Below are 25,472 nucleotides of genomic sequence, written 5' to 3' on the forward strand. Positions count from 1 at the left end.
GCTCTTGCTTCTTTACAGATTGAAACTGAAGGGATGTATTGTCGTAAGCAGAGCTCTCCCCTGTCTCTAATATATATATATATATATATATATATATATATATATATATATATATATATATATATATATATATATATATATATATATATATATATATATAGATAGATATATATATATATATGTGTGTGTGTGTGTGTGCGTGTGTGTGTAATATATCTTTGTAACGACGAAGAGACAACCTATATTAGTCTTAAATTTGTACATACAAATGTCTACGGCCATACCACGTTGAAAACACCGGTTCTCGTCCGATCACCGAAGTTAAGCAAGGTCGGGCCCGGTTAGTACTTGGATGGGTGACCGCCTGGGAATACCGGGTGCTGTAGGCATTTTTTAAATTTTTTTTTGGTTCCATCCTCACTGTGAGGATATGCGATCATATATGGCCAATATTTCTTGTTCACAAATCTGGTGCAAATTTTTCAGTTTCCTCTACCTCCAGGATCGAAATGGGCCGCCTCGTATGCCGTCCAGATCCTCCAAATTTCTTCTGATATTCCGGATTCAGCCTATAGCGAATAATTGCAACGTATGCAATCGATGTCTTTCATTTTGGATACTTGTCTGTGGTATTTCTTATTCAATAATTGATAGATATATTTGGAATGTATTATTTTTAATTATTTTAATTTATTTACCTGTTTTTAGCAGGGCACCAGTCTATCAGTGTGAAACTTGGCATCCCTTAGCGAATACTTCGAATATGGGCCATTGACAAAATAAATTGGTGTATAAATCTCTGTTTTGATTACAGTAAGTTTGGATGGATGTTCCCTGCTTCCACTTCCTTGCACTTTCTGTGTTTCCACAACTTTAACGTTTCCGAGCTGCAAGACGATATCCGTTTCAAATCAGATTCGAGTCCGTCTTTAAAGGTAGCTCATAGGCTGATGTCGATTATTTACCTATTGAATTAGTCAGTTGATACAAGATAAATAATAATAATAATAATAATGCCCAAAAACAACAAAAATGAACTGAATCTTCGTTTAAATGCATTGTTATTTAAGTCCATTTGAAGGTGTAAACCTCCGGTTAAGCAACTAATGTCCGAGTCCGAAAATGCCTGAATTACAAATTTGAATAATGTATGAAGGCAGTTTATCTATATAAGTTTTAATAAGTACACTTTAATTACTAATTTTACACGGCACATAAACGTAAACGTCTGTACATCGGAAACGGTGAAGAGAGAAGCGAATATAAGTCTTAAATTTACACACACTTGTGTCTACGGCCATACCACGTTGAAAGCACCGGTTCTCGTCCGATCACCGAAGTTAAGCAACGTCGGGCCCGGTTAGTACTTGGATGGGTGACCGCCTGGGAATACCGGGTGCTGTAGACTCTAATTTTTTTTTTTCTTTTATAACTAAAAACAGTTGAAGTTTTTCTTTCTTTCTTTTATTGTAACTAAATTTACTTTATTCAATATAAATAATAAATAGAGCAATTTCTCGACTTTCATTTTCTCTTTTTCCTTAACTTTCTTCAATAATTCGGATCCTAAAAAAATCAAGTATAGGACCTGAATATAGCAAATGTTGCTTTGCACTTCTCTGCTCTTGGTTTCGATCCTTACTACTGGAATATGCGATCATAGATGACCAGTATTTCTTATTAACAAATTCGGTTCAATTTATCCAGTTTCCTCTACTTTTACTACCACAACAAGCTGCCTCCTTTCACGTCGAAATACTTCCTTCAAGTTTCTTCTCATATATTCCTGGTGTAGTCTCTAGCGCAGAGTTGCAAAATATGCGATCAATGTCTTTCATTTTGGGTACTTATTTGTGGTATTTCTTATTCACTAATTGATTGATAAATATGGAATGTATGAATTGTGAGAATTTTTTATATTAATTTATTGATTGATTGATTTCTTTTACAGCAGGGCCTCAGTCTGCCAGTGGGAAAATTGGCATCCTGTAGCGAATACTGTAAATATGGGCCATTGGCTAAATAAATTGGGTTATAAAATTCTGTTTTGATTACAGTAAGTTTAGATAGATATTCCATGCTTCCACTTTCTGTATTTCCACAACGTTAACTTCTACAAGTTGCAAGAAGAGATCCTTTGCAAATCTGATAAGACCCTATTTTTAAAGTTAGCTTATAGGCCGGTGTCGCTTATTTTAACCAAATGATAGGACAGAAAGAGGAATAATAATAATAATAATAACAACAACAATAATGTCCTGAATCTGCATTTTAAGTCAATTTCAACATGGAATTCTCCCCTTATGTGGGTCAGAAAATGGATGAGTGACAAATATGAGTATCTGAGGCCAGTTTTGCTTCTTTTGGATTAGAACTTTGAATCAGTATACACTTTAGTTACTAATATTATACTGCACACAAACATTTGTACATCGGAAACGTTGAAGAGATGTGTGACTAATCAGCCCAAGAGTCTTGAAAACGCATCAAGACAACAAATTATGTTTTACAGTCGAAATGTTGTTCTCACTAGAACTGAAATCATTTAATTTCTACTTAAATGCCCGAAAAATTTACAATTAAAACTACAATAAATGTTTTATACCTAGTCCCGCACAGTGACGTTTATCTGATTCCCTGTACTCACCGAGAGCATTCCGTGTCATATGGATGCATATCAAATGAAGTGAAAAGTAATGGAATACTCGCTTTTTTATTTATCCCTATGCATCGTGGTGCCCACACCATGATGAGACGCTGTTTCAATAAACCTTTTTATATATGTTCTTTACTGTTCTTCCTTTTTCTTCTTGCTTTATCATACTGACACACGAGAGAGAGAGAGAGAGAGAGAGAGAGAGAGTATGCAACAAAGTTCGCATAACTTTATCAGCTATTAACATTAATTGTACTTCTGTGTAATTTTATTTTTAACGCGTTATCCTATAACGATTGCAAACAAGGGCAAAAACTCTACTGATCTTACTCGATAATTATACCATACTGAATTAATAAGTTTATCTCGTAAAAACGGATCATATATATATCCTGGGTGGCTGAGGGTGTTTTAAGATATGTGTGTGTCTTTTGTGATATATATATATATATATATATATATATATATATATATATATATATACGTTTGTGTGTGTACATACATACATACATACATACGTGTATTATTTACATATAGTCTTGGATAATTTTAATTATTGGGATATGGATTTTAGATATCAACAGATACAAAGGAAACAAACGTTTCAATACATATAATGACATTTTCTTAAATTCTACATTGTATCATATTGACCTACTACTTGCTAGGCAAGCTGACTTTTATAAAATTTGCAAACTCCTTATATACATTTAAACTTACTTTTAGTATTCAACCAGAAAATCAGTACAGTGCAGAAAGATTGAAAATATTATTTCTTTCATATATATATATATATATATATATATATATATATATATATATATATATATATATATATATATGTGAGAGAGAGAGAGAGAGAGATGGGGGGATTCGGAATGGTTTAAACAGACTCTAAATTACACTGATAAAATGTACATCAGTCCAATGGTTAACATGATAGATTTCTATCAAGCTGGTTGCCCTATTGTACCCTTGAGCAAGACTACCCTCATTGCCTAATAAAACCAAGCAGTCTTTTGCCAGAACACCATAACGTGAACTTAGGCCATCTAAATCAAATTCCTATGTGAAATTTGCCAATATAAGCCAATACACTTTAATGCAAACTTAGCCAATCTAAACCAAATATCTTAATGGAAACTTAGCCAAACACCTTAATGTGAACTTAGCCCATCTAAACCAATGTACCATAATGTGAACTTAGCCCATCTAAACCAAGAAAAGTATAATGTGATATTGGCTCATATAAACAAAAACACCTTAATGCTATCTTAGCCAATCTAAACCAACCGACTTAATTTATTTTTATAAAGAATACAAAGTGAAAATTTAAATACTTTTCAGCATTATAAATGAAATCACAAATAGTCCATAAAAGTTATATGACAAGTCCAAAAGGGTAGTGTTCCAAATGAATGCCAGTGGTTTTCTGAATGAAGTCCAATTTTGAATGTGCTGATGTAATAACAATCTTGACGTGTGGCGATGATGTAATTTAGAATGTCCTTGAATGAATTCATAATAGTCCCAAAATAGCGATTTTTGATATTTGGACATTAGTATTGGGGTGTATGGACATATTTGTTTTGCTTATCAAAACGTTGGAAATCGCCGACACCATGCGGTATCGGCATAGGCTGCTTACTAGCCACAGGGGGCTCGTATCATTGCTTACAATGAAACTATCAGTCGTACATATAGTATAAAATGTATGACTGTCAGTTCAATTGTGAGCAACGATGCGAGCCCCTGTGCTTACTAGCCTGCCATGCAAACTTGACCGACCTTTCATCGAGATATACCTGCATGAAATCGAGAGAAATACGATTTATTTTCTCAGAAATAATTCCGAGTATAACATCATTTGTCGTTAATGAAGCTGACTGACGAAAGAAAACGACAACCTTGATGAAATTTGACACGGAACTCGCCATTGTATTACTATTCAAATGACTGCACAAATATGGCAACCTACATGTCAGTGACATCGGCGATCAAATAAGCTCTTGCTTCTTTACAGATTGAAACTGAAGGGATGTATTGTCGTAAGCAGAGCTCTCCCCTGTCTCTAATATATATATATATATATATATATATATATATATATATATATATATATATATATATATATATATATATATATATATATATATAGATATATATATATATATATGTGTGTGTGTGTGTGTGTGTGTGTGTGTGTGTGTGCGTGTGTGTGTAATATATCTTTGTAACGACGAAGAGACAACCTATATTAGTCTTAAATTTGTACATACAAATGTCTACGGCCATACCACGTTGAAAACACCGGTTCTCGTCCGATCACCGAAGTTAAGCAACGTCGGGCCCGGTTAGTACTTGGATGGGTGACCGCCTGGGAATACCGGGTGCTGTAGGCATTTTTTAAATTTTTTTTTGGTTCCATCCTCACTGTGAGGATATGCGATCATATATGGCCAATATTTCTTGTTCACAAATCTGGTGCAAATTTTTCAGTTTCCTCTACCTCCAGGATCGAAATGGGCCGCCTCGTATGCCGTCCAGATCCTCCAAATTTCTTCTGATATTCCGGATTCAGCCTATAGCGAATAATTGCAACGTATGCAATCGATGTCTTTCATTTTGGATACTTGTCTGTGGTATTTCTTATTCAATAATTGATAGATATATTTGGAATGTATTATTTTTAATTATTTTAATTTATTTACCTGTTTTTAGCAGGGCACCAGTCTATCAGTGTGAAACTTGGCATCCCTTAGCGAATACTTCGAATATGGGCCATTGACAAAATAAATTGGTGTATAAATCTCTGTTTTGATTACAGTAAGTTTGGATGGATGTTCCCTGCTTCCACTTCCTTGCACTTTCTGTGTTTCCACAACTTTAACGTTTCCGAGCTGCAAGACGATATCCGTTTCAAATCAGATTCGAGTCCGTCTTTAAAGGTAGCTCATAGGCTGATGTCGATTATTTACCTATTGAATTAGTCAGTTGATACAAGATAAATAATAATAATAATAATAATGCCCAAAAACAACAAAAATGAACTGAATCTTCGTTTAAATGCATTGTTATTTAAGTCCATTTGAAGGTGTAAACCTCCGGTTAAGCAACTAATGTCCGAGTCCGAAAATGCCTGAATTACAAATTTGAATAATGTATGAAGGCAGTTTATCTATATAAGTTTTAATAAGTACACTTTAATTACTAATTTTACACGGCACATAAACGTAAACGTCTGTACATCGGAAACGGTGAAGAGAGAAGCGAATATAAGTCTTAAATTTACACACACTTGTGTCTACGGCCATACCACGTTGAAAGCACCGGTTCTCGTCCGATCACCGAAGTTAAGCAACGTCGGGCCCGGTTAGTACTTGGATGGGTGACCGCCTGGGAATACCGGGTGCTGTAGACTCTAATTTTTTTTTTTCTTTTATAACTAAAAACAGTTGAAGTTTTTCTTTCTTTCTTTTATTGTAACTAAATTTACTTTATTCAATATAAATAATAAATAGAGCAATTTCTCGACTTTCATTTTCTCTTTTTCCTTAACTTTCTTCAATAATTCGGATCCTAAAAAAATCAAGTATAGGACCTGAATATAGCAAATGTTGCTTTGCACTTCTCTGCTCTTGGTTTCGATCCTTACTACTGGAATATGCGATCATAGATGACCAGTATTTCTTATTAACAAATTCGGTTCAATTTATCCAGTTTCCTCTACTTTTACTACCACAACAAGCTGCCTCCTTTCACGTCGAAATACTTCCTTCAAGTTTCTTCTCATATATTCCTGGTGTAGTCTCTAGCGCAGAGTTGCAAAATATGCGATCAATGTCTTTCATTTTGGGTACTTATTTGTGGTATTTCTTATTCACTAATTGATTGATAAATATGGAATGTATGAATTGTGAGAATTTTTTATATTAATTTATTGATTGATTGATTTCTTTTACAGCAGGGCCTCAGTCTGCCAGTGGGAAAATTGGCATCCTGTAGCGAATACTGTAAATATGGGCCATTGGCTAAATAAATTGGGTTATAAAATTCTGTTTTGATTACAGTAAGTTTAGATAGATATTCCATGCTTCCACTTTCTGTATTTCCACAACGTTAACTTCTACAAGTTGCAAGAAGAGATCCTTTGCAAATCTGATAAGACCCTATTTTTAAAGTTAGCTTATAGGCCGGTGTCGCTTATTTTAACCAAATGATAGGACAGAAAGAGGAATAATAATAATAATAATAACAACAACAATAATGTCCTGAATCTGCATTTTAAGTCAATTTCAACATGGAATTCTCCCCTTATGTGGGTCAGAAAATGGATGAGTGACAAATATGAGTATCTGAGGCCAGTTTTGCTTCTTTTGGATTAGAACTTTGAATCAGTATACACTTTAGTTACTAATATTATACTGCACACAAACATTTGTACATCGGAAACGTTGAAGAGATGTGTGACTAATCAGCCCAAGAGTCTTGAAAACGCATCAAGACAACAAATTATGTTTTACAGTCGAAATGTTGTTCTCACTAGAACTGAAATCATTTAATTTCTACTTAAATGCCCGAAAAATTTACAATTAAAACTACAATAAATGTTTTATACCTAGTCCCGCACAGTGACGTTTATCTGATTCCCTGTACTCACCGAGAGCATTCCGTGTCATATGGATGCATATCAAATGAAGTGAAAAGTAATGGAATACTCGCTTTTTTATTTATCCCTATGCATCGTGGTGCCCACACCATGATGAGACGCTGTTTCAATAAACCTTTTTATATATGTTCTTTACTGTTCTTCCTTTTTCTTCTTGCTTTATCATACTGACACACGAGAGAGAGAGAGAGAGAGAGAGAGAGTATGCAACAAAGTTCGCATAACTTTATCAGCTATTAACATTAATTGTACTTCTGTGTAATTTTATTTTTAACGCGTTATCCTATAACGATTGCAAACAAGGGCAAAAACTCTACTGATCTTACTCGATAATTATACCATACTGAATTAATAAGTTTATCTCGTAAAAACGTATATATATATATACGTTTGTGTGTGTACATACATACATACATACGTGTATTATTTACATATAGTCTTGGATAATTTTAATTATTGGGATATGGATTTTAGATATCAACAGATACAAAGGAAACAAACGTTTCAATACATATAATGACATTTTCTTAAATTCTACATTGTATCATATTGACCTACTACTTGCTAGGCAAGCTGACTTTTATAAAATTTGCAAACTCCTTATATACATTTAAACTTACTTTTAGTATTCAACCAGAAAATCAGTACAGTGCAGAAAGATTGAAAATATTATTTCTTTCATATATATATATATATATATATATATATATATATATATATATATATATATATATATATATATATATATATATATATGTGAGAGAGAGAGAGAGAGAGATGGGGGGATTCGGAATGGTTTAAACAGACTCTAAATTACACTGATAAAATGTACATCAGTCCAATGGTTAACATGATAGATTTCTATCAAGCTGGTTGCCCTATTGTACCCTTGAGCAAGACTACCCTCATTGCCTAATAAAACCAAGCAGTCTTTTGCCAGAACACCATAACGTGAACTTAGGCCATCTAAATCAAATTCCTATGTGAAATTTGCCAATATAAGCCAATACACTTTAATGCAAACTTAGCCAATCTAAACCAAATATCTTAATGGAAACTTAGCCAAACACCTTAATGTGAACTTAGCCCATCTAAACCAATGTACCATAATGTGAACTTAGCCCATCTAAACCAAGAAAAGAATAATGTGATATTGGCTCATATAAACAAAAACACCTTAATGCTATCTTAGCCAATCTAAACCAACCGACTTAATTTATTTTTATAAAGAATACAAAGTGAAAATTTAAATACTTTTCAGCATTATAAATGAAATCACAAATAGTCCATAAAAGTTATATGACAAGTCCAAAAGGGTAGTGTTCCAAATGAATGCCAGTGGTTTTCTGAATGAAGTCCAATTTTGAATGTGCTGATGTAATAACAATCTTGACGTGTGGCGATGATGTAATTTAGAATGTCCTTGAATGAATTCATAATAGTCCCAAAATAGCGATTTTTGATATTTGGACATTAGTATTGGGGTGTATGGACATATTTGTTTTGCTTATCAAAACGTTGGAAATCGCCGACACCATGCGGTATCGGCATAGGCTGCTTACTAGCCACAGGGGGCTCGTATCATTGCTTACAATGAAACTATCAGTCGTACATATAGTATAAAATGTATGACTGTCAGTTCAATTGTGAGCAACGATGCGAGCCCCTGTGCTTACTAGCCTGCCATGCAAACTTGACCGACCTTTCATCGAGATATACCTGCATGAAATCGAGAGAAATACGATTTATTTTCTCAGAAATAATTCCGAGTATAACATCATTTGTCGTTAATGAAGCTGACTGACGAAAGAAAACGACAACCTTGATGAAATTTGACACGGAACTCGCCATTGTATTACTATTCAAATGACTGCACAAATATGGCAACCTACATGTCAGTGACATCGGCGATCAAATAAGCTCTTGCTTCTTTACAGATTGAAACTGAAGGGATGTATTGTCGTAAGCAGAGCTCTCCCCTGTCTCTAATATATATATATATATATATATATATATATATATAGATATATATATATATATATGTGTGTGTGTGTGTGTGTGTGTGTGTGTGTGTGTGCGTGTGTGTGTAATATATCTTTGTAACGACGAAGAGACAACCTATATTAGTCTTAAATTTGTACATACAAATGTCTACGGCCATACCACGTTGAAAACACCGGTTCTCGTCCGATCACCGAAGTTAAGCAAGGTCGGGCCCGGTTAGTACTTGGATGGGTGACCGCCTGGGAATACCGGGTGCTGTAGGCATTTTTTAAATTTTTTTTTGGTTCCATCCTCACTGTGAGGATATGCGATCATATATGGCCAATATTTCTTGTTCACAAATCTGGTGCAAATTTTTCAGTTTCCTCTACCTCCAGGATCGAAATGGGCCGCCTCGTATGCCGTCCAGATCCTCCAAATTTCTTCTGATATTCCGGATTCAGCCTATAGCGAATAATTGCAACGTATGCAATCGATGTCTTTCATTTTGGATACTTGTCTGTGGTATTTCTTATTCAATAATTGATAGATATATTTGGAATGTATTATTTTTAATTATTTTAATTTATTTACCTGTTTTTAGCAGGGCACCAGTCTATCAGTGTGAAACTTGGCATCCCTTAGCGAATACTTCGAATATGGGCCATTGACAAAATAAATTGGTGTATAAATCTCTGTTTTGATTACAGTAAGTTTGGATGGATGTTCCCTGCTTCCACTTCCTTGCACTTTCTGTGTTTCCACAACTTTAACGTTTCCGAGCTGCAAGACGATATCCGTTTCAAATCAGATTCGAGTCCGTCTTTAAAGGTAGCTCATAGGCTGATGTCGATTATTTACCTATTGAATTAGTCAGTTGATACAAGATAAATAATAATAATAATAATAATGCCCAAAAACAACAAAAATGAACTGAATCTTCGTTTAAATGCATTGTTATTTAAGTCCATTTGAAGGTGTAAACCTCCGGTTAAGCAACTAATGTCCGAGTCCGAAAATGCCTGAATTACAAATTTGAATAATGTATGAAGGCAGTTTATCTATATAAGTTTTAATAAGTACACTTTAATTACTAATTTTACACGGCACATAAACGTAAACGTCTGTACATCGGAAACGGTGAAGAGAGAAGCGAATATAAGTCTTAAATTTACACACACTTGTGTCTACGGCCATACCACGTTGAAAGCACCGGTTCTCGTCCGATCACCGAAGTTAAGCAACGTCGGGCCCGGTTAGTACTTGGATGGGTGACCGCCTGGGAATACCGGGTGCTGTAGACTCTAATTTTTTTTTTTCTTTTATAACTAAAAACAGTTGAAGTTTTTCTTTCTTTCTTTTATTGTAACTAAATTTACTTTATTCAATATAAATAATAAATAGAGCAATTTCTCGACTTTCATTTTCTCTTTTTCCTTAACTTTCTTCAATAATTCGGATCCTAAAAAAATCAAGTATAGGACCTGAATATAGCAAATGTTGCTTTGCACTTCTCTGCTCTTGGTTTCGATCCTTACTACTGGAATATGCGATCATAGATGACCAGTATTTCTTATTAACAAATTCGGTTCAATTTATCCAGTTTCCTCTACTTTTACTACCACAACAAGCTGCCTCCTTTCACGTCGAAATACTTCCTTCAAGTTTCTTCTCATATATTCCTGGTGTAGTCTCTAGCGCAGAGTTGCAAAATATGCGATCAATGTCTTTCATTTTGGGTACTTATTTGTGGTATTTCTTATTCACTAATTGATTGATAAATATGGAATGTATGAATTGTGAGAATTTTTTATATTAATTTATTGATTGATTGATTTCTTTTACAGCAGGGCCTCAGTCTGCCAGTGGGAAAATTGGCATCCTGTAGCGAATACTGTAAATATGGGCCATTGGCTAAATAAATTGGGTTATAAAATTCTGTTTTGATTACAGTAAGTTTAGATAGATATTCCATGCTTCCACTTTCTGTATTTCCACAACGTTAACTTCTACAAGTTGCAAGAAGAGATCCTTTGCAAATCTGATAAGACCCTATTTTTAAAGTTAGCTTATAGGCCGGTGTCGCTTATTTTAACCAAATGATAGGACAGAAAGAGGAATAATAATAATAATAATAACAACAACAATAATGTCCTGAATCTGCATTTTAAGTCAATTTCAACATGGAATTCTCCCCTTATCTGGGTCAGAAAATGGATGAGTGACAAATATGAGTATCTGAGGCCAGTTTTGCTTCTTTTGGATTAGAACTTTGAATCAGTATACACTTTAGTTACTAATATTATACTGCACACAAACATTTGTACATCGGAAACGTTGAAGAGATGTGTGACTAATCAGCCCAAGAGTCTTGAAAACGCATCAAGACAACAAATTATGTTTTACAGTCGAAATGTTGTTCTCACTAGAACTGAAATCATTTAATTTCTACTTAAATGCCCGAAAAATTTACAATTAAAACTACAATAAATGTTTTATACCTAGTCCCGCACAGTGACGTTTATCTGATTCCCTGTACTCACCGAGAGCATTCTGTGTCATATGGATGCATATCAAATGAAGTGAAAAGTAATGGAATACTCGCTTTTTTATTTATCCCTATGCATCGTGGTGCCCACACCATGATGAGACGCTGTTTCAATAAACCTTTTTATATATGTTCTTTACTGTTCTTCCTTTTTCTTCTTGCTTTATCATACTGACACACGAGAGAGAGAGAGAGAGAGAGAGAGAGAGAGAGAGTCTGCAACAAAGTTCGCATAACTTTATCAGCTATTAACATTAATTGTACTTCTGTGTAATTTTATTTTTAACGCGTTATCCTATAACGATTGCAAACAAGGGCAAAAGCTCTACTGATCTTACTCGATAATTATACCATACTGAATTAATAAGTTTATCTCGTAAAAACGGATCATATATATATCCTGGGTGGCTGAGGGTGTTTTAAGATATGTGTGTGTCTTTTGTGATATATATATATATATATATATATATATATATATATATATATATATATATATATATATATATATACGTTTGTGTGTGTACATACATACATACATACGTGTATTATTTACATATAGTCTTGGATAATTTTAATTATTGGGATATGGATTTTAGATATCAACAGATACAAAGGAAACAAACGTTTCAATACATATAATGACATTTTCTTAAATTCTACATTGTATCATATTGACCTACTACTTGCTAGGCAAGCTGACTTTTATAAAATTTGCAAACTCCTTATATATATTTAAACTTACTTTTAGTATTCAACCAGAAAATCAGTACAGTGCAGAAAGATTGAAAATATTATTTCTTTCATATATATATATATATATATATATATATATATATATATATATATATATATATATATATATATATATATATATATATATATATATGTGAGAGAGAGAGAGAGAGAGATGGGGGGATTCGGAATGGTTTAAACAGACTCTAAATTACACTGATAAAATGTACATCAGTCCAATGGTTAACATGATAGATTTCTATCAAGCTGGTTGCCCTATTGTACCCTTGAGCAAGACTACCCTCATTGCCTAATAAAACCAAGCAGTCTTTTGCCAGAACACCATAACGTGAACTTAGGCCATCTAAATCAAATTCCTATGTGAAATTTGCCAATATAAGCCAATACACTTTAATGCAAACTTAGCCAATCTAAACCAAATATCTTAATGGAAACTTAGCCAAACACCTTAATGTGAACTTAGCCCATCTAAACCAATGTACCATAATGTGAACTTAGCCCATCTAAACCAAGAAAAGAATAATGTGATATTGGCTCATATAAACAAAAACACCTTAATGCTATCTTAGCCAATCTAAACCAACCGACTTAATTTATTTTTATAAAGAATACAAAGTGAAAATTTAAATACTTTTCAGCATTATAAATGAAATCACAAATAGTCCATAAAAGTTATATGACAAGTCCAAAAGGGTAGTGTTCCAAATGAATGCCAGTGGTTTTCTGAATGAAGTCCAATTTTGAATGTGCTGATGTAATAACAATCTTGACGTGTGGCGATGATGTAATTTAGAATGTCCTTGAATGAATTCATAATAGTCCCAAAATAGCGATTTTTGATATTTGGACATTAGTATTGGGGTGTATGGACATATTTGTTTTGCTTATCAAAACGTTGGAAATCGCCGACACCATGCGGTATCGGCATAGGCTGCTTACTAGCCACAGGGGGCTCGTATCATTGCTTACAATGAAACTATCAGTCGTACATATAGTATAAAATGTATGACTGTCAGTTCAATTGTGAGCAACGATGCGAGCCCCTGTGCTTACTAGCCTGCCATGCAAACTTGACCGACCTTTCATCGAGATATACCTGCATGAAATCGAGAGAAATACGATTTATTTTCTCAGAAATAATTCCGAGTATAACATCATTTGTCGTTAATGAAGCTGACTGACGAAAGAAAACGACAACCTTGATGAAATTTGACACGGAACTCGCCATTGTATTACTATTCAAATGACTGCACAAATATGGCAACCTACATGTCAGTGACATCGGCGATCAAATAAGCTCTTGCTTCTTTACAGATTGAAACTGAAGGGATGTATTGTCGTAAGCAGAGCTCTCCCCTGTCTCTAATATATATATATATATATATATATATATATATATATATATATATATATATATATATATATATATATATATATATAAATATATATATATATATATATATATATATATATATATATATATATATATATATATATATATATATATAGATTTATATATATATATATGTGTGTGTGTGTGTGTGTGTGTGTGTGTGTGTGCGTGTGTGTGTAATATATCTTTGTAACGACGAAGAGACAACCTATATTAGTCTTAAATTTGTACATACAAATGTCTACGGCCATACCACGTTGAAAACACCGGTTCTCGTCCGATCACCGAAGTTAAGCAAGGTCGGGCGCGGTTAGTACTTGGATGGGTGACCGCCTGGGAATACCGGGTGCTGTAGGCATTTTTTAAATTTTTTTTTGGTTCCATCCTCACTGTGAGGATATGCGATCATATATGGCCAATATTTCTTGTTCACAAATCTGGTGCAAATTTTTCAGTTTCCTCTACCTCCAGGATCGAAATGGGCCGCCTCGTATGCCGTCCAGATCCTCCAAATTTCTTCTGATATTCCGGATTCAGCCTATAGCGAATAATTGCAACGTATGCAATCGATGTCTTTCATTTTGGATACTTGTCTGTGGTATTTCTTATTCAATAATTGATAGATATATTTGGAATGTATTATTTTTAATTATTTTAATTTATTTACCTGTTTTTAGCAGGGCACCAGTCTATCAGTGTGAAACTTGGCATCCCTTAGCGAATACTTCGAATATGGGCCATTGACAAAATAAATTGGTGTATAAATCTCTGTTTTGATTACAGTAAGTTTGGATGGATGTTCCCTGCTTCCACTTCCTTGCACTTTCTGTGTTTCCACAACTTTAACGTTTCCGAGCTGCAAGACGATATCCGTTTCAAATCAGATTCGAGTCCGTCTTTAAAGGTAGCTCATAGGCTGATGTCGATTATTTACCTATTGAATTAGTCAGTTGATACAAGATAAATAATAATAATAATAATAATGCCCAAAAACAACAAAAATGAACTGAATCTTCGTTTAAATGCATTGTTATTTAAGTCCATTTGAAGGTGTAAACCTCCGGTTAAGCAACTAATGTCCGAGTCCGAAAATGCCTGAATTACAAATTTGAATAATGTATGAAGGCAGTTTATCTATATAAGTTTTAATAAGTACACTTTAATTACTAATTTTACACGGCACATAAACGTAAACGTCTGTACATCGGAAACGGTGAAGAGAGAAGCGAATATAAGTCTTAAATTTACACACACTTGTGTCTACGGCCATACCACGTTGAAAGCACCGGTTCTCGTCCGATCACCGAAGTTAAGCAACGTCGGGCCCGGTTAGTACTTGGATGGGTGACCGCCTGGGAATACCGGGTGCTGTAGACTCTAATTTTTTTTTTTCTTTTATAACTAAAAACAGTTGAAGTTTTTCTTTCTTTCTTTTATTGTAACTAAATTTACTTTATTCAATATAAATAATAAATAGAGCAATTTCTCGACTTTCATTTTCTCTTTTTTCTTAACTTTCTTCAATAATTCGGATCCTAAAAAAATCAAGTATAGGACCTGAATATAGCAAATGTTGCTTTGCACTTCTCTGCTCTTGGTTTCGATCCTTACTACTGGAATATGCGATCATAGATGACCAGTATTTCTTATTAACAAATTCGGTTCAATTTATCCAGTTTCCTCTACTTTTACTACCACAACAAGCTGCCTCCTTTCACGTCGAAATACTTCCTTCAAGTTTCTTCTCATATATTCCTGGTGTAGTCTCTAGCGCAGAGTTGCAAAATATGCGATCAATGTCTTTCATTTTGGGTACTTATTTGTGGTATTTCTTATTCACTAATTGATTGATAAATATGGAATGTATGAATTGTGAGAATTTTTTATATTAATTTATTGATTGATTGATTTCTTTTACAGCAGGGCCTCAGTCTGCCAGTGGGAAAATTGGCATCCTGTAGCGAATACTGTAAATATGGGCCATTGGCTAAATAAATTGGGTTATAAAATTCTGTTTTGATTACAGTAAGTTTAGATAGATATTCCATGCTTCCACTTTCTGTATTTCCACAACGTTAACTTCTACAAGTTGCAAGAAGAGATCCTTTGCAAATCTGATAAGACCCTATTTTTAAAGTTAGCTTATAGGCCGGTGTCGCTTATTTTAACCAAATGATAGGACAGAAAGAGGAATAATAATAATAATAATAACAACAACAATAATGTCCTGAATCTGCATTTTAAGTCAATTTCAACATGGAATTCTCCCCTTATGTGGGTCAGAAAATGGATGAGTGACAAATATGAGTATCTGAGGCCAGTTTTGCTTCTTTTGGATTAGAACTTTGAATCAGTATACACTTTAGTTACTAATATTATACTGCACACAAACATTTGTACATCGGAAACGTTGAAGAGATGTGTGACTAATCAGCCCAAGAGTCTTGAAAACGCATCAAGACAACAAATTATGTTTTACAGTCGAAATGTTGTTCTCACTAGAACTGAAATCATTTAATTTCTACTTAAATGCCCGAAAAATTTACAATTAAAACTACAATAAATGTTTTATACCTAGTCCCGCACAGTGACGTTTATCTGATTCCCTGTACTCACCGAGAGCATTCTGTGTCATATGGATGCATATCAAATGAAGTGAAAAGTAATGGAATACTCGCTTTTTTATTTATCCCTATGCATCGTGGTGCCCACACCATGATGAGACGCTGTTTCAATAAACCTTTTTATATATGTTCTTTACTGTTCTTCCTTTTTCTTCTTGCTTTATCATACTGACACACGAGAGAGAGAGAGGGAGAGAGAGAGAGAGAGTATGCAACAAAGTTCGCATAACTTTATCAGCTATTAACATTAATTGTACTTCTGTGTAATTTTATTTTTAACGCGTTATCCTATAACGATTGCAAACAAGGGCAAAAACTCTACTGATCTTACTCGATAATTATACCATACTGAATTAATAAGTTTATCTCGTAAAAACGGATCATATATATATCCTGGGTGGCTGAGGGTGTTTTAAGATATGTGTGTGTCTTTTGTGATATATATATATATATATATATATATATATATATATATATATATATATATATATATATATATATATACGTTTGTGTGTGTACATACATACATACGTTTCAATACATATAATGACATTTTCTTAAATTCTACATTGTATCATATTGACCTACTACTTGCTAGGCAAGCTGACTTTTATAGAATTTGCAAACTCCTTATATATATTTAAACTTACTTTTAGTATTCAACCAGAAAATCAGTACAGTGCAGAAAGATTGAAAATATTATTTCTTTCATATATATATATATATATATATATATATATATATATATATATATATATATATATATATATATATATGAGAGAGAGAGAGAGAGAGATGGGGGGATTCGGAATGGTTTAAACAGACTCTAAATTACACTGATAAAATGTACATCAGTCCAATGGTTAACATGATAGATTTCTATCAAGCTGGTTGCCCTATTGTACCCTTGAGCAAGACTACCCTCATTGCCTAATAAAACCAAGCAGTCTTTTGCCAGAACACCATAATGTGAACTTAGGCCATCTAAATCAAATTCCTATGTGAAATTTGCCAATATAAGCCAATACACTTTAATGCAAACTTAGCCAATCTAAACCAAATATCTTAATGGAAACTTAGCCAAACACCTTAATGTGAACTTAGCCCATCTAAACCAATGTACCATAATGTGAACTTAGCCCATCTAAACCAAGAAAAGAATAATGTGATATTGGCTCATATAAACAAAAACACCTTAATGCTATCTTAGCCAATCTAAACCAACCGACTTAATTTATTTTTATAAAGAATACAAAGTGAAAATTTAAATACTTTTCAGCATTATAAATGAAATCACAAATAGTCCATGAAAAGTTATATGACAAGTCCAAAAGGGTAGTGTTCCAAATGAATGCCAGTGGTTTTCTGAATGAAGTCCAATTTTGAATGTGCTGATGTAATAACAATCTTGACGTGTGGCGATGATGTAATTTAGAATGTCCTTGAATGAATTCATAATAGTCCCAAAATAGCGATTTTTGATATTTGGACATTAGTATTGGGGTGTATGGACATATTTGTTTTGCTTATCAAAACGTTGGAAATCGCCGACACCATGCGGTATCGGCATAGGCTGCTTACTAGCCACAGGGGGCTCGTATCATTGCTTACAATGAAACTATCAGTCGTACATATAGTATAAAATGTATGACTGTCAGTTCAATTGTGAGCAACGATGCGAGCCCCTGTGCTTACTAGCCTGCCATGCAAACTTGACCGACCTTTCATCGAGATATACCTGCATGAAATCGAGAGAAATACGATTTATTTTCTCAGAAATAATTCCGAGTATAACATCATTTGTCGTTAATGAAGCTGACTGACGAAAGAAAACGACAACCTTGATGAAATTTGACACGGAACTCGCCATTGTATTACTATTCAAATGACTGCACAAATATGGCAACCTACATGTCAGTGACATCGGCGATCAAATAAGCTCTTGCTTCTTTACAGATTGAAACTGAAGGGATGTATTGTCGTAAGCAGAGCTCTCCCCTGTCTCTAATATATATATATATATATATATATATATATATATATATATATATATATATATATATATATATATATATATAGATTTATATATATATATATGTGTCTGTGTGTGTGTGTGTGTGTGTGTGTGTGTGTGTGTGCGTGTGTGTGTAATATATCTTTGTAACGACGAAGAGACAACCTATATTAGTCTTAAATTTGTACATACAAATGTCTACGGCCATACCACGTTGAAAACACCGGTTCTCGTCCGATCACCGAAGTTAAGCAAGGTCGGGCGCGGTTAGTACTTGGATGGGTGACCGCCTGGGAATACCGGGTGCTGTAGGCATTTTTTAAATTTTTTTTTGGTTCCATCCTCACTGTGAGGATATGCGATCATATATGGCCAATATTTCTTGTTCACAAATCTGGTGCAAATTTTTCAGTTTCCTCTACCTCCAGGATCGAAATGGGCCGCCTCGTATGCCGTCCAGATCCTCCAAATTTCTTCTGATATTCCGGATTCAGCCTATAGCGAATAATTGCAACGTATGCAATCGATGTCTTTCATTTTGGATACTTGTCTGTGGTATTTCTTATTCAATAATTGATAGATATATTTGGAATGTATTATTTTTAATTATTTTAATTTATTTACCTGTTTTTAGCAGGGCACCAGTCTATCAGTGTGAAACTTGGCATCCCTTAGCGAATACTTCGAATATGGGCCATTGACAAAATAAATTGGTGTATAAATCTCTGTTTTGATTACAGTAAGTTTGGATGGATGTTCCCTGCTTCCACTTCCTTGCACTTTCTGTGTTTCCACAACTTTAACGTTTCCGAGCTGCAAGACGATATCCGTTTCAAATCAGATTCGAGTCCGTCTTTAAAGGTAGCTCATAGGCTGATGTCGATTATTTACCTATTGAATTAGTCAGTTGATACAAGATAAATAATAATAATAATAATAATGCCCAAAAACAACAAAAATGAACTGAATCTTCGTTTAAATGCATTGTTATTTAAGTCCATTTGAAGGTGTAAACCTCCGGTTAAGCAACTAATGTCCGAGTCCGAAAATGCCTGAATTACAAATTTGAATAATGTATGAAGGCAGTTTATCTATATAAGTTTTAATAAGTACACTTTAATTACTAATTTTACACGGCACATAAACGTAAACGTCTGTACATCGGAAACGGTGAAGAGAGAAGCGAATATAAGTCTTAAATTTACACACACTTGTGTCTACGGCCATACCACGTTGAAAGCACCGGTTCTCGTCCGATCACCGAAGTTAAGCAACGTCGGGCCCGGTTAGTACTTGGATGGGTGACCGCCTGGGAATACCGGGTGCTGTAGACTCTAATTTTTTTTTTTCTTTTATAACTAAAAACAGTTGAAGTTTTTCTTTCTTTCTTTTATTGTAACTAAATTTACTTTATTCAATATAAATAATAAATAGAGCAATTTCTCGACTTTCATTTTCTCTTTTTTCTTAACTTTCTTCAATAATTCGGATCCTAAAAAAATCAAGTATAGGACCTGAATATAGCAAATGTTGCTTTGCACTTCTCTGCTCTTGGTTTCGATCCTTACTACTGGAATATGCGATCATAGATGACCAGTATTTCTTATTAACAAATTCGGTTCAATTTATCCAGTTTCCTCTACTTTTACTACCACAACAAGCTGCCTCCTTTCACGTCGAAATACTTCCTTCAAGTTTCTTCTCATATATTCCTGGTGTAGTCTCTAGCGCAGAGTTGCAAAATATGCGATCAATGTCTTTCATTTTGGGTACTTATTTGTGGTATTTCTTATTCACTAATTGATTGATAAATATGGAATGTATGAATTGTGAGAATTTTTTATATTAATTTATTGATTGATTGATTTCTTTTACAGCAGGGCCTCAGTCTGCCAGTGGGAAAATTGGCATCCTGTAGCGAATACTGTAAATATGGGCCATTGGCTAAATAAATTGGGTTATAAAATTCTGTTTTGATTACAGTAAGTTTAGATAGATATTCCATGCTTCCACTTTCTGTATTTCCACAACGTTAACTTCTACAAGTTGCAAGAAGAGATCCTTTGCAAATCTGATAAGACCCTATTTTTAAAGTTAGCTTATAGGCCGGTGTCGCTTATTTTAACCAAATGATAGGACAGAAAGAGGAATAATAATAATAATAATAACAACAACAATAATGTCCTGAATCTGCATTTTAAGTCAATTTCAACATGGAATTCTCCCCTTATCTGGGTCAGAAAATGGATGAGTGACAAATATGAGTATCTGAGGCCAGTTTTGCTTCTTTTGGATTAGAACTTTGAATCAGTATACACTTTAGTTACTAATATTATACTGCACACAAACATTTGTACATCGGAAACGTTGAAGAGATGTGTGACTAATCAGCCCAAGAGTCTTGAAAACGCATCAAGACAACAAATTATGTTTTACAGTCGAAATGTTGTTCTCACTAGAACTGAAATCATTTAATTTCTACTTAAATGCCCGAAAAATTTACAATTAAAACTACAATAAATGTTTTATACCTAGTCCCGCACAGTGACGTTTATCTGATTCCCTGTACTCACCGAGAGCATTCTGTGTCATATGGATGCATATCAAATGAAGTGAAAAGTAATGGAATACTCGCTTTTTTATTTATCCCTATGCATCGTGGTGCCCACACCATGATGAGACGCTGTTTCAATAAACCTTTTTATATATGTTCTTTACTGTTCTTCCTTTTTCTTCTTGCTTTATCATACTGACACACGAGAGAGAGAGAGAGAGAGAGAGAGAGAGAGAGAGTATGCAACAAAGTTCGCATAACTTTATCAGCTATTAACATTAATTGTACTTCTGTGTAATTTTATTTTTAACGCGTTATCCTATAACGATTGCAAACAAGGGCAAAAGCTCTACTGATCTTACTCGATAATTATACCATACTGAATTAATAAGTTTATCTCGTAAAAACGGATCATATATATATCCTGGGTGGCTGAGGGTGTTTTAAGATATGTGTGTGTCTTTTGTGATATATATATATATATATATATATATATATATATATATATATATATATATATATATATATATACGTTTGTGTGTGTACATACATACATACGTGTATTATTTACATATAGTCTTGGATAATTTTAATTATTGGGATATGGATTTTAGATATCAACAGATACAAAGGAAACAAACGTTTCAATACATATAATGACATTTTCTTAAATTCTACATTGTATCATATTGACCTACTACTTGCTAGGCAAGCTGACTTTTATAAAATTTGCAAACTCCTTATATATATTTAAACTTACTTTTAGTATTCAACCAGAAAATCAGTACAGTGCAGAAAGATTGAAAATATTATTTCTTTCATATATATATATATATATATATATATATATATATATATATATATATATATATATATATATATATATATGTGAGAGAGAGAGAGAGAGATGGGGGGATTCGGAATGGTTTAAACAGACTCTAAATTACACTGATAAAATGTACATCAGTCCAATGGTTAACATGATAGATTTCTATCAAGCTGGTTGCCCTATTGTACCCTTGAGCAAGACTACCCTCATTGCCTAACAAAACCAAGCAGTCTTTTGCCAGAACACCATAATGTGAACTTAGGCCATCTAAATCAAATTCCTATGTGAAATTTGCCAATATAAGCCAATACACTTTAATGCAAACTTAGCCAATCTAAACCAAATATCTTAATGGAAACTTAGCCAAACACCTTAATGTGAACTTAGCCCATCTAAACCAATGTACCATAATGTGAACTTAGCCCATCTAAACCAAGAAAAGAATAATGTGATATTGGCTCATATAAACAAAAACACCTTAATGCTATCTTAGCCAATCTAAACCAACCGACTTAATTTATTTTTATAAAGAATACAAAGTGAAAATTTAAATACTTTTCAGCATTATAAATGAAATCACAAATAGTCCATGAAAAGTTATATGACAAGTCCAAAAGGGTAGTGTTCCAAATGAATGCCAGTGGTTTTCTGAATGAAGTCCAATTTTGAATGTGCTGATGTAATAACAATCTTGACGTGTGGCGATGATGTAATTTAGAATGTCCTTGAATGAATTCATAATAGTCCCAAAATAGCGATTTTTGATATTTGGACATTAGTATTGGGGTGTATGGACATATTTGTTTTGCTTATCAAAACGTTGGAAATCGCCGACACCATGCGGTATCGGCATAGGCTGCTTACTAGCCACAGGGGGCTCGTATCATTGCTTACAATGAAACTATCAGTCGTACATATAGTATAAAATGTATGACTGTCAGTTCAATTGTGAGCAACGATGCGAGCCCCTGTGCTTACTAGCCTGCCATGCAAACTTGACCGACCTTTCATCGAGATATACCTGCATGAAATCGAGAGAAATACGATTTATTTTCTCAGAAATAATTCCGAGTATAACATCATTTGTCGTTAATGAAGCTGACTGACGAAAGAAAACGACAACCTTGATGAAATTTGACACGGAACTCGCCATTGTATTACTATTCAAATGACTGCACAAATATGGCAACCTACATGTCAGTGACATCGGCGATCAAATAAGCTCTTGCTTCTTTACAGATTGAAACTGAAGGGATGTATTGTCGTAAGCAGAGCTCTCCCCTGTCTCTAATATATATATATGTGTGTGTGTGTGTGTGTGTGTGTGCGTGTGTGTGTAATATATCTTTGTAACGACGAAGAGACAACCTATATTAGTCTTAAATTTGTACATACAAATGTCTACGGCCATACCACGTTGAAAACACCGGTTCTCGTCCGATCACCGAAGTTAAGCAAGGTCGGGCCCGGTTAGTACTTGGATGGGTGACCGCCTGGGAATACCGGGTGCTGTAGGCATTTTTTAAATTTTTTTTTGGTTCCATCCTCACTGTGAGGATATGCGATCATATATGGCCAATATTTCTTGTTCACAAATCTGGTGCAAATTTTTCAGTTTCCTCTACCTCCAGGATCGAAATGGGCCGCCTCGTATGCCGTCCAGATCCTCCAAATTTCTTCTGATATTCCGGATTCAGCCTATAGCGAATAATTGCAACGTATGCAATCGATGTCTTTCATTTTGGATACTTGTCTGTGGTATTTCTTATTCAATAATTGATAGATATATTTGGAATGTATTATTTTTAATTATTTTAATTTATTTACCTGTTTTTAGCAGGGCACCAGTCTATCAGTGTGAAACTTGGCATCCCTTAGCGAATACTTCGAATATGGGCCATTGACAAAATAAATTGGTGTATAAATCTCTGTTTTGATTACAGTAAGTTTGGATGGATGTTCCCTGCTTCCACTTCCTTGCACTTTCTGTGTTTCCACAACTTTAACGTTTCCGAGCTGCAAGACGATATCCGTTTCAAATCAGATTCGAGTCCGTCTTTAAAGGTAGCTCATAGGCTGATGTCGATTATTTACCTATTGAATTAGTCAGTTGATACAAGATAAATAATAATAATAATAATAATGCCCAAAAACAACAAAAATGAACTGAATCTTCGTTTAAATGCATTGTTATTTAAGTCCATTTGAAGGTGTAAACCTCCGGTTAAGCAACTAATGTCCGAGTCCGAAAATGCCTGAATTACAAATTTGAATAATGTATGAAGGCAGTTTATCTACATAAGTTTTAATAAGTACACTTTAATTACTAATTTTACACGGCACATAAACGTAAACGTCTGTACATCGGAAACGGTGAAGAGAGAAGCGAATATAAGTCTTAAATTTACACACACTTGTGTCTACGGCCATACCACGTTGAAAGCACCGGTTCTCGTCCGATCACCGAAGTTAAGCAACGTCGGGCCCGGTTAGTACTTGGATGGGTGACCGCCTGGGAATACCGGGTGCTGTAGACTCTAATTTTTTTTTTCTTTTATAACTAAAAACAGTTGAAGTTTTTCTTTCTTTCTTTTATTGTAACTAAATTTACTTTATTCAATATAAATAATAAATAGAGCAATTTCTCGACTTTCATTTTCTCTTTTTTCTTAACTTTCTTCAATAATTCGGATCCTAAAAAAATCAAGTATAGGACCTGAATATAGCAAATGTTGCTTTGCACTTCTCTGCTCTTGGTTTCGATCCTTACTACTGGAATATGCGATCATAGATGACCAGTATTTCTTATTAACAAATTCGGTTCAATTTATCCAGTTTCCTCTACTTTTACTACCACAACAAGCTGCCTCCTTTCACGTCGAAATACTTCCTTCAAGTTTCTTCTCATATATTCCTGGTGTAGTCTCTAGCGCAGAGTTGCAAAATATGCGATCAATGTCTTTCATTTTGGGTACTTATTTGTGGTATTTCTTATTCACTAATTGATTGATAAATATGGAATGTATGAATTGTGAGAATTTTTTATATTAATTTATTGATTGATTGATTTCTTTTACAGCAGGGCCTCAGTCTGCCAGTGGGAAAATTGGCATCCTGTAGCGAATACTGTAAATATGGGCCATTGGCTAAATAAATTGGGTTATAAAATTCTGTTTTGATTACAGTAAGTTTAGATAGATATTCCATGCTTCCACTTTCTGTATTTCCACAACGTTAACTTCTACAAGTTGCAAGAAGAGATCCTTTGCAAATCTGATAAGACCCTATTTTTAAAGTTAGCTTATAGGCCGGTGTCGCTTATTTTAACCAAATGATAGGACAGAAAGAGGAATAATAATAATAATAATAACAACAACAATAATGTCCTGAATCTGCATTTTAAGTCAATTTCAACATGGAATTCTCCCCTTATCTGGGTCAGAAAATGG

The 25,472-nt window shown here is 34.0% G+C and overlaps 12 non-coding genes across 12 annotated transcripts; all 12 read left to right on the plus strand.

The window, feature by feature from the left end:
* Positions 1–270: 270 nt before the first annotated feature.
* Positions 271–389, plus strand: LOC149770425 (5S ribosomal RNA). The gene has a single exon (XR_016418831.1). It is a non-coding gene; the product is annotated as a 5S ribosomal RNA (ribosomal RNA).
* A 900-nt stretch (positions 390–1,289) lies between these two features.
* On the plus strand, positions 1,290–1,408 carry LOC149770426 (5S ribosomal RNA). The gene has a single exon (XR_016418516.1). It is a non-coding gene; the product is annotated as a 5S ribosomal RNA (ribosomal RNA).
* Positions 1,409–4,939: 3,531 nt separating this feature from the next.
* On the plus strand, positions 4,940–5,058 carry LOC149770427 (5S ribosomal RNA). The gene has a single exon (XR_016418688.1). It is a non-coding gene; the product is annotated as a 5S ribosomal RNA (ribosomal RNA).
* Positions 5,059–5,958: 900 nt separating this feature from the next.
* LOC149770428 (5S ribosomal RNA) lies at positions 5,959–6,077 on the plus strand. The gene has a single exon (XR_016418517.1). It is a non-coding gene; the product is annotated as a 5S ribosomal RNA (ribosomal RNA).
* Positions 6,078–9,474: 3,397 nt separating this feature from the next.
* On the plus strand, positions 9,475–9,593 carry LOC149770429 (5S ribosomal RNA). The gene has a single exon (XR_016418832.1). It is a non-coding gene; the product is annotated as a 5S ribosomal RNA (ribosomal RNA).
* A 900-nt stretch (positions 9,594–10,493) lies between these two features.
* Positions 10,494–10,612, plus strand: LOC149770430 (5S ribosomal RNA). Its single transcript, XR_016418518.1, has one exon. It is a non-coding gene; the product is annotated as a 5S ribosomal RNA (ribosomal RNA).
* Positions 10,613–14,241: 3,629 nt separating this feature from the next.
* Positions 14,242–14,360, plus strand: LOC149770431 (5S ribosomal RNA). Its single transcript, XR_016418898.1, has one exon. It is a non-coding gene; the product is annotated as a 5S ribosomal RNA (ribosomal RNA).
* A 900-nt stretch (positions 14,361–15,260) lies between these two features.
* LOC149770432 (5S ribosomal RNA) lies at positions 15,261–15,379 on the plus strand. The gene has a single exon (XR_016418519.1). It is a non-coding gene; the product is annotated as a 5S ribosomal RNA (ribosomal RNA).
* A 3,457-nt stretch (positions 15,380–18,836) lies between these two features.
* On the plus strand, positions 18,837–18,955 carry LOC149770433 (5S ribosomal RNA). Its single transcript, XR_016418899.1, has one exon. It is a non-coding gene; the product is annotated as a 5S ribosomal RNA (ribosomal RNA).
* A 900-nt stretch (positions 18,956–19,855) lies between these two features.
* LOC149770434 (5S ribosomal RNA) lies at positions 19,856–19,974 on the plus strand. The gene has a single exon (XR_016418520.1). It is a non-coding gene; the product is annotated as a 5S ribosomal RNA (ribosomal RNA).
* Positions 19,975–23,422: 3,448 nt separating this feature from the next.
* LOC149770435 (5S ribosomal RNA) lies at positions 23,423–23,541 on the plus strand. Its single transcript, XR_016418834.1, has one exon. It is a non-coding gene; the product is annotated as a 5S ribosomal RNA (ribosomal RNA).
* Positions 23,542–24,441: 900 nt separating this feature from the next.
* Positions 24,442–24,560, plus strand: LOC149770436 (5S ribosomal RNA). The gene has a single exon (XR_016418521.1). It is a non-coding gene; the product is annotated as a 5S ribosomal RNA (ribosomal RNA).
* Positions 24,561–25,472: the final 912 nt, after the last annotated feature.

Source organism: Sinohyriopsis cumingii, unplaced genomic scaffold (genome assembly GCF_028554795.1).
Source record: "Sinohyriopsis cumingii isolate HCF-2022 unplaced genomic scaffold, ASM2855479v2 utg002479l, whole genome shotgun sequence".
In the NCBI taxonomy this organism is placed as follows: Eukaryota; Metazoa; Mollusca; class Bivalvia; order Unionida; family Unionidae; genus Sinohyriopsis; species Sinohyriopsis cumingii.